This window comes from Hippopotamus amphibius, chromosome 4, assembly GCF_030028045.1.
Source record: "Hippopotamus amphibius kiboko isolate mHipAmp2 chromosome 4, mHipAmp2.hap2, whole genome shotgun sequence".
Classification (NCBI taxonomy): Eukaryota; Metazoa; Chordata; class Mammalia; order Artiodactyla; family Hippopotamidae; genus Hippopotamus; species Hippopotamus amphibius.
Genome location: NC_080189.1, coordinates 52,648,347 through 52,658,936, shown reverse-complemented (window position 1 = coordinate 52,658,936; position 10,590 = coordinate 52,648,347). Strand labels below are relative to the sequence as shown.

The 10,590-nt window shown below is 42.6% G+C and overlaps 1 pseudogene; it reads left to right on the top strand.

Annotated features, from left to right (window-relative positions):
• The first annotated feature begins 1,308 nt into the window (after positions 1 to 1,308).
• Positions 1,309 to 3,644, top strand: LOC130851417 (heat shock protein HSP 90-beta-like; annotated as a pseudogene).
• The last annotated feature ends 6,946 nt before the right edge of the window (positions 3,645 to 10,590 follow it).

Genomic DNA, 10,590 nt, shown 5'->3' with positions numbered 1-10,590 from the left:
GGAACGTTATGAGGGCATTATTTTAGATAGCATGGAAGCCCCCTCTGAGGAGGTGACATTTGATTAGAGGCCAGAACAACGTGAGGCAGCAAGCCATATGAAGACCCGGGAGCAGGAGTTCCAGAGGCACCCGAGGCAGGACTGTGTTTGGCATTTGAAGAACATCAGGGAGGCCTGTGTGGCTGGGCAAGAGTGGACCAGGGAGTGAGAGGAAGAAGACTGGAGAGTGCCAGGGGCCACTCTGGTGGTTTTCCTTCTAAATATCTGACTATTTCTTCTGAGTACCCCTTGCTAAATTATTCTCTTCTTCCTAACCTTTAAATGTTAGAATACATTAGAACTCAATCCTTAAACTTCTTTATCTGCACTCACTCCCTGGGTGATCTCATCCTGTCCTGTGGCTTTAATTTCAACGATCCAATCAAGATTCTTCCTCTGGGTTGAGAGAAGTTGGGGTGGGAGGGAGCAGTTAAATCCAGATTCCCTTGACACAAATGCCAACTGACACCTGAACAAAAATAAGGTTTCTTTAGCAAGATAGAATAGCTGTTGGGTAGGCAACCACCCATGCCTGCCCAGTGATAAAACTGAAGATCCTAGACTCATGTCAGTTGGGTGCAAGATGGAAAAAGAGGAGAAAAGTACGGGTAGCGGGGCATAGACATATCCAAATTTAAATCAGCTGCCAAGGCAATCATGAATGGTATATGTCTGTGGGCTGGACTTCCCCAATTCCTTGACTGGTTAACGCTAGGGTGATCAAACTGTGTTTTGATATTGTGTGGCACCAAAACCGTAGATGCTTAATTTAAAAAACATATGAAGAGCAATAGATTATTTCCAGTATCTTCAGCATCACATCCTTTCCTGTACTGCTTATTTAATGCAATTTTGTACCAAATTTTGTCAGCTCAGTCTACATGTAAATGTAGAATAAACATCCCATCTAGAAATCAGTTCTGTTTAGAGACCAGTGAAACGTGTCCACTGCATTCTATTGAGGTGCCATGCTGTCAGATTTGAAAGGATCCTGCTGAACAAAATAATCTATAGACCTTCTTTCCCTGCTCTATTTTATTATATTGGTAAAACCCTGTTGCCTATTATTTTCCTCTGTTTCCAAACACTGATTTACTGATGTGGAACTGAACTAATCAGTGACCTTTCGAGTACATCCTATATGTCCCCTGAAATAGAAAAGCAATTCGAGCTCTTGAGTCACCCCCGTGCACGCTTTTTGTGGCCAGTGGGCCCAAGGCAGTCCTTGCCGGTTCATCTCCCTGGTACCTGCGATTCTTATCATTTAGGATGCCTGAGGAAGTGCACCATGGAGAGGAGGAGGTGGAGACTTTTGCTTTCCAGGCAGAAATTGCCCAACTCATGTCTCTTATTATCAATACCTTCTATTCCAACAAAGAAATTTTTCTTCGGGAGTTGATCAGTAATGCTTCTGATGCCTTGGACAAAATTCACTATGAGAGCCTAACAGACCCTTCCAAATTGGACAGTGGTAAAGAGCTGAAAATTGACATCATCCCTAACCCCCAGGGACGCACCCTGACTCTGGTAGACACAGGCATTGGCATGACCAAAGTTGATCTTGTAAATAATTTGGAAACCATTACCAAGTCTGGTACTAAAGCGTTTATGGAGGCTCTTCAGGCTGGTGCAGACATCTCCGTGATTGGGCAGTTTGGGGTTGGCTCCTATTCAGCCTACCTAGTGGCAGAGAAAGTGGTTGTGATCACAAAGTGCAATGATGATGAACAGTGTGCCTGGGAGTCTTCTGCTGGGGGTTCCTTCACTGTCCGTTCTGACTGTGGTGAGCCCATTGGCCATGGTACCAAAGTGATTATCCACCTTAAGGAAGACCAGACAGAGTACTTAGAAGAGAGGCGGGTCAAAGAAGTGGTGAAGAAGCATTCACAGTTCATAGGTAATCCCATCATGCTCTATCTGGAGAAGGAACATGAGAAGGAAATCAGTGATGATGAGGCAGAGGAAGAGAAAGGTGAGAAAGAGGAGGAAGATAAAGATGAGGAGGAGAAGCCTAAGATTGAAGATGTGGCTCAGATGAGGAGGATGATAGTGGCAAAGACAAGAAAAAGAAAACAAAGAAGATCAAGGAGAAATACATTGACCAGGAAGAACTGAACAAGACCAAGCCCATTTGGACCAGAAACCCTGATGACATCACCCAGGAGGAATACGGAGAATTCTATAAGAGCCTTACCAGTGACTGGGAGGATCACTTGGCAGTGAAGCACTTCTCTGTGGAAGGTCAGTTGGAAATCAGGGCACTGCTGTTCATCCCCCGTTGGGCTCCTTTTGACCTCTTCGAGAACAAAAAGAAAACGAACATCACACTCTATGTCCATCGCATGTTCATCATGGACAGCTGTGACTAGTTGATACTGGAGTATCTGAACTTCATCTGTGGTGTGGTTGACTCAGAAGACCTTCCCCTGAACATCTCCCGAGAAATGCTCCAGCAGAGCCAAATCTTGAAAGTCATTCGTAAAAACATTGTTAAGAAGTGCTTTGAGCTCTTCTCTGAGCTGGCAGAAGACAGGAGAACTATAAGAAATTCTATGAGGCATTCTCTAAAAATCTAACGCTTGGAATCCACGAGGACTCCACTAGCCGGCGACGCCTTTCTGAGCTGCTGCGCCATCACACCTCCCAGTCTGGAGATGAGCTGACTTCTCTCTCGGAATACATTTCTCGCATGAAGGAGACCCAGAGTCCATCTATTATATCACTGGTAAGAGCAAAGAGCAGGTTGCCAACTCTGCGTTTGTGGAGCGAGTGCAGAAGCGGGGCTTCGAGGTGGTGTACATGACAGAGCCAATTGGTGAGTACTGCGTGCAGCAGCTCAAGGAGTTTGTTGGGAAGAGTCTGGTCTCAGTTACCAAGGAGGGCCTGGAGCTGCCTGAGGATGAGGAGGAGAAGAAGAAGATAGAGGAGAGCAAGGCCAAGTTTGAGAACCTCTGCTAAATCACGAAAGAGATCTTGGATAAGAAGGTGGAGAAGGTGACAATCTCCAATAGGCTTGTGTTTTCACCCTGCTGCATTGTGACAAGCACCTATGGTTGGACAGCCAACGTAGAGCGCATCATGAAAGCCCAGGAACTTCGGGACAACTCAACCATGAGCTACGTGATAGCCAAAAAACACCTGGAGATCAACCCTGACCACCCCATTGTAGAGACCCTGCAGCAGAAGGCAGAGGCAGACAGGAATGACAAGGCTGTCAAGGACGTAGTGGTGCTGCTGTTCGAAACTGCACTGCTCTCTTCCAGCTTCTCACTTGAGGATCCCCAGACCCACTCCAACTGCATCTACCGCATGATCAAGCTAGGCTTGGGCATTGATGAAGATGAAGTGACAGCAGAGGAGCCCAGTGCTGCTGTTCCTGATGAGATCCCCTCCCTTGAGGGTGATGAGGAAGCCTCTCGCATGGAAGAAGTAGATTAGGACTTTTCTACCTGCAGACATTGTTGCCTCTGTATAGTGTCCCCAGGGCTCCCCCAGCAGCAGCCCCAGTGGCCTTGGCCCACTTGGTTCCCTCTGCTGATATCTAGTGGTTTTATTTCTGTCCTTCTAAGGCAGGATACAAGGGCCTCAAGTCCTATCCTCTTCCACATTTGACATGGGGTTTGAATGTTGTGTACTGTTTTTTTGTTTATTTTCTGAAATTAAAGTATGCAAAAGAAAAAGAAAAAGAAAAGCAATTCGAGGACACACTCATGGTCATTATGTACAGATCTCTTTTTTCTTCCTCAGCTTCTTTCAAAACACATGCTCTATTATATCAAACATGCTGGTAAGTACACTCTAAATAGGTCTGAAAATAGGTTAAAACACATCAGTTTAATCTCACGTAATGCATGTGCAATAGTACAGCCATGCCATTTTGATCATTCTGTACAAGTACCATAGAAATTGATTACTAAGAATTAACTGAACTCCCACTGTACTTTAGTTGCCTCTTAAGAAGATAGAACTAGGTAGCATTCTTACCAACAAAGTACAATTCTCAGAGAGACTCAAAATGCTTAAAAATAGTATAAGTCTTTTAGTCATATAGGGTTTTCTGAGAGATACAAATATTGTTTCAAGGGAAATCAGAACAGAAATATAAAAGACAAAGGAATAATAGAGTACAAATTGCTGGGGATGCCATTTAGGCCATTTAGTGATAGATCTAGATAAATCTTGACCTATCCCCTACTAAGCAGTTTTTAAAGAATTGCTTAGCAGAAGTTTTTTTTTGTGACTACTAAGATTTCATTTTCAAATGACCAAAGGGCTTCTAATTTAGAGGACTAGTTCATTAGATTAGCATAATGAGCCACTTTAACATTATGGGGTCCTTTGGAACTAGCAGCTAACCCTGGAGGCCATCAACAAAAGTACAAATGACCAGGGCAAGGGTGATATAAAGAAAACTTGAAATAGATCTCACCAGCTTTCTCTGGACTGGCAGGAAAACCTGAGTCTCAGGAACCTCTGGCAACTACAGGGAGTGTCAACACACTGTCATAAGGAGGCCACTTTTCAGTTGGATTGTACCTAACCCCCCCTCACCCTGCTCTCCCCAGAATCAGTGTCTCTGTGGTCAGCCTACATATCTGGACTTATGGACAAGGTTATGATTAGATAAATGTAGGTCTCATTCAATGCCATTTCTCTTTCCACATCTGTGGAAGATTATACTAATTATTAACACCCCCTCCCCAGTACCGAGCTCAGATGAGACCTCGGATGAATCCTTTGCTCCAAGATCTCAGGTGCGCTCCAGTGCACTGGAGATCGACTCAAAGACTTTGCCTTATGATTCTGATTTTTGTCACCTTTATCGCAATTAGGATTGTGATAATAAGAACCAAGCTGTTTGGGTTTACCTTTTATGTTCTCTTTCCCACCCACTGTTTTTTATAGACTGGTTGTCTGAAACCCTTTATAAAATTCTCATATTTTATTTTTGAATTTGCTATTGATTTTACTTTGTCATTAACCTTGTCCAATTAAAAAAGCCTCTAATTTACTTTTCCCCATCAGCATCTATTTATCCTGCTCTTAGATATCCATGGCTTCTGTACTGTAACCTTTACATGTGTCTGCAAAGACACATGTTCAACCCACTGGATGCTATTCCTGTGGAGAAAGTTCCATTTCTCTCCCTTTGGTGTCCCACTGGCCCTATGGTTCTCCTTGTCTCCAAAGACCAAAACTTCTGGCTCAATGGGATCAGTGCTGCCTGGGAATAGAATGAAAGGCTCCATTTAATTTTGGTGGAAAGTGACTCCAGGCAGGCTGGAGCTAGAGGCATCATGAAAGAGGAAAAGCATGTCTGTGGCCAACCTGCCATTTGCCTATACAATATCCATTATGACCCTTCTTTTTGACTAACAAGCTCAATTTGCTTTTGGGCAGTAATGTGCCCTGCTAAAAGGTGCATCTTCTAGGATCACCTCTGGGGGTCCTGGGTCCTTGATGACATCACTGAGCTGCAACACAGGTTCTAGCCTGGCAACCCTTTTACTGTAGTTGTGAGAGATAAACAAACCTCCAAATTATTTGGGTCATGGCAGCACTAGGGTCACTAGGGTTTTTCTGTTGCTCAGGGTTGAATGCAGTCCTAGTAGGGTAGGATTTCCTGATGACCTCAGCACTATTGACATTTTGAGCTGGATAATATGTCCTGGAGGTTGTGGGGTGTATTGTATGTTATAGAAATACTGAGCAGCATCCCTAACTTCTGTCCACTCAATGCCAATAGCACCTCCTGGTCGTGACAACCAAAAATGTCTCCAGACATTGCCAAATATCTCCCAGGGGACAAAACTGCTCTGGTCCCTGGAGATAGAACCCCAAAGGCACAGGTGTATGAGTTCATCTATGTACTTGAGCAGTTTGAGTTTATGCTGTTTCTGTTCAAATAGATCACTAAGTATTTGCAGTGCAGCATCTAGTTTCCTTTTTATAGCTTCAGTGTTTTTTTCCTTCAGTGTTTTCATTTTTTCCTGTGGCATTTACAAGCTAAGCACTGTCTTTCTGAATTGCTGTGCATTTTCCTTTCTCAGTTACTTTTGCCTCTTTTTAAAATTTAACATAACTATCTTTACTTAAAAAAAAAAAAAAGATCTGTTTTACTCTCCCCCGAGATACCTCTCTGTCAATTATTTATATTTAATTTTTTAGAAATTTGGAATTTAATTTTTAAACCATGAGGAATTATATATATTTTATAAATAATATTTGTGAATGTCCAAAAAAAAACCCTACATAAATTAAACTAGATAATATTGTCTCTAAGAAGCTCCACAGGGACTTCCCATGTGGTGCAATGGTTGAGGATCTGCCTGCCAATGCAGCGGACATGGTTTCAAGCCCTGGTCCGGGAAGATCCCACATGCCATGGAGCAACTAAGCCCATGTCCCACAACTACTGAAGTCCGTGTACCCTAGAGCCTGAGTGCCACAACTGTTAAGCCTGTGTACTGTAACTACTGAAGCCAGAGCACCTAGAGCCCATGCACTGCAACAAGCCACCACACTGAGAAGCCTGGGCACTGCGACAAAGGGTAGCCCCCACTCTCCGCAAGTAGAGAAAGCTCTTGCACAGCAACAAAGACCCAATGCAGCAAAAAAAAAAAAAAAAAAAAAGCTCCACAGCTTGATTACAAGTAGACATATTTATCATGTGGTATAAGCAGGAAAGAGAGGATTGGATGAACCTGAGGTTACCTGGTTCTACCCGGGTGGTGGAGCACACAGGTGCATGCCTTCACAGCAGATGGCACCTTTGGGCAGAGGCAGCCCTGTGCCAGGTGGCTTGGTGAGCAGAGTACAGGCTTTGAGGCTACTCGGCCTCACAAGGCCTCCAGCAGGGACCTGGTGCATTGAATGTCCAACATAATCGTATATAGTGGCCTAGGGGGCAAAGAACACAATTTGTTGAAATGGCAATTCTAGAAGGCCATTCTGGCTTTTGTTCCATCTGAGAAAGAGGTTTCAGAATGATGTCCCAGCCTGTTGCCCCACAAAAGTAGCATCTCTAGTTAGAATTAATTCTATATGCTGGTTTCCAGAGCTTAGGAGGTTGGGCATTTTTATATTTTTAAAATTATAGACACAGCCTCCACATAACAGGAGAAGTAGCCTGTCACTTCCACATATCATTACTAGGTTCCCCAGTTTTACAAAACAAAACATCTGAAAGTTTCTCTAAACTGCTCCCCAAAGTTATTCTTGTCCTCGCCACTATCTTTGTAATTGAAAACAGAAATTTCTTCTCAGTGCTAAGAGACCTCCTGGTTAGGGTATACCAAATGGATACACACTTTTGATTCTCATGAAATCAATAAGGGATTTTCCATCTTTGGGCTCAATTCTGATACCCAAAGCCCATGCTAAACAGAATGACTGATAAAATAATATTTATCTGTTTAGATGCCATCTGAAAGCATAATGATAATACCCTTGGGAAATTGTCACAATCAAAGAGTAGTCTGTGAGCCTCTGGTTACATGTTCCTTATTAAATAGAAAATAATAGAAAGGTCAGAATAATAATAAAGCCAAACTGTTTAAACTGTCACATGTCTATCTTAGGCTGAGATGAAAGAAGCATGTTGATAGGATATTACTGCTCTTGCAATATGGAAAGAAAAATCTAGAAGGATTACAGAGTAAAGGTCTAGGATATCTTTATTTCAGAAACAAGAGACTCCCTCTTGCAAGAGCACCAGAATTACAAATAACTGCTGAACAATCATCGATAGAAAGACACTGGAACTCACCAAAAAACACACCCCACATCCAGAGACAAAGGAGAAGCCGCAATGAGATGGTAGGAGGGGCGCAATCTCATTAAAATCATATCCCATAAAAGCTGGGTGGGTGACTGACAAACTGGAGAACAGTTATACTGCAGAAGTCCAACCACTAAAGTGAGGTTTCTGAGCCCCACGTCAGGATTCCCAATCTGGGAGTCCAGCAATGGGAGGAGGAATCCCCAGAGAATCATGCTTTGAAAGCCAGTGGAATTTGACTGCAGGACCTCCAAAGGACTAGGGGAAACAGAGACTCCACTCTTGGAGGGCACACAAAAAAAGTGTGCTCACCAGGACCCAGGGGGAAGGAGCAGTGACCCCATAGGAGGCTGAACCAGATCTACCTGCTGGTGTTGGAGGGTTGCCTGAAGAGGTGGGGGGCAGCTGTGGCTCACCGAGGAGACAGGGGCACTAGCAGCAGGGTTTCTGGGAAGTACTCATTGGTGTGAGCCCTCCCAGAGTGTGCCATTAGCCCCACCAAAGAACCTGTAAGCTCCAGTGCTAGGTAGCCTCAGGCCAAACCACCACCAGGTGGGAACACAGCCCCACCCATTGGCAGACAAGCATATTAAAGTTTTACTGGGCTTTGCCCACCAAATCAGATAAAAGTCTTACTGAGCTCCACCCACTCAGCCCTACCACCATCAGTCCCTCCCATCATAAAGCATGCACAAGCCCCCTATATAGCTTCCTCCACAAGAGGGCAGACAGCAGAATCAAGCAGCATCAGCAGTATTTCGTCTCGTGGAACTGAAAACCACAGCCACAGAAACATAGAGAAAATGAAAAGACAAAAGACTTTGTATCAGATGAAGGGACAAGCTAAAATGCCAGAAAAACAACTAAATGAAGAGGAGATAGGCACCCTTACAGAAAAAGAATTCAGAATAATGATAGTGAAGATGGTCCAGGACTTTGAAAAGAGACTGGATGCAAAGATCGAAAAGTTGCAAGAAAAGTTTACCAAGACCTAGAAGAATTAAAGAGCAAACAAACAGAGATATGCAACACAATAATGGAAATGAAAAATACACGGGAAGGAACCAATAGCAGATTAACTGAGGCAGAAGGGCGAATAAGTGAGCTGGAAGACAAAATGGTGATAATCACTGATGCAGAAAAGAATAAAGAATGAAAAGAACTGAAGACAGCCTAAGAGACCTCTGGGACAATGTTAAATGCACCAACATTCACATTATAGGGGTCCCAGAAGGAGAAGAGAGAGAGAAAGGACCCGAGAAAATATTGGAAGAGATTATAGTTGAAAACTTCCCTAACAAGGGAAAGGAAATAGCCACCCTAGTTCAGGAAATGCAGAGAGTCCCAGGCAGGATAAACCCAAGGAGAAACATGCCAAGACATATAGTAGTCAAATGGACAAAAATTAAAGACAGAGAAAAGTTATTAAAAGCAACAAGGGAAAAATGACAAATAAAATACAAGGGAACTCTCATAAGGTAAACAGCTGATTTCTCAGCTGAAACTCTGCAAGCCAGAAGGGAGTGGCATGATATATTTAAAGTAATGAAAGGGAAGAATCTACAACCTAGAATATTCTACCCAGCAAGGATCTCTTTCAGATTCGATGGAGAGATCAAAAGCTTTACAGACAAGCAACCGCTAAGAGAATTCAGCACCATCAAACCAGCCCTACAACAAATGCTGAAGGAACTTCTCTAAGCAGGAAACATAAGAGAAGAAAAAGGACCTACAAAAACAAACACAAAACAATTAAGAAAATGTTAATAGGAACATACAAATTGATAATTACCTTGAATGTAAATGGACTAAATGCACCAACCAAAAGACGCAGACTGGCTGAATGGATACAAAAACAAGACCCATATATATGCTGTCTGCAAGAGACCCACTTCAGACTTAGGGACACACACAGACTGAAAGTGAGGGGATGGAAAAAGATATTCCATACAAATGAAAATCAAAAGAAAGCTGAAATAGCAATACTCATATCAGATAAAAATCGACTTTAAAATAAACAATGTTACAAGAGACAAGAAAGGACACTACATAAAGATCGAGGGATCAATCCAAGAAGAGGAGATAACAATTATAAATATATATGCGCCCAATATAGGAGCACCGCAATAAATAAGGCAAATGCTAACAACTATGAAAGAGGAAATCGACAGTAACACAATCATAGTGGGGGACTTTAACACCCCACTTACACCAATGGGCAGAACATCTACACAGAAAATTAATAAGGAAACACAAGCTTTAAATGACACACTAAATCAGCTGGATTTAATAGATATCTATAGGACATTATATCCCAAAGCAGCAGATTATAAGTACTTCTCAAGTGCACATGGAACATTCTCCAGGATATATCACATTTTGGGTCATAAATCAAGCCTTGGTAAATTCAAGAAAATTGAAATCATATCAAGCATCTTTTCTGACCACAATGCTATGAGATTAGAAATCAATTACAGGAAAAAAGCTGTAAAAAACACAAACACATGGAGGCTAAACTACACTACTAAATAACCAAGGGATCACTGCAGAAATCAAAGAGGAAATCAAAAAATACCTAGAGACAAATGACAATGAAAACACAATGATCCAAAACCTATGGGATGCAGCAAAGGCAGTTCTAAGAGGGAAGCTTATAGCCATACAATCCTACCTCAAGAATCAAGAAACATCCCAAATAAATAATCTAACCTTACACCTAAATAAACTAGAGAAAGAAGAGCAAACAAAACCCAAAGTTAGTAGACACAGAG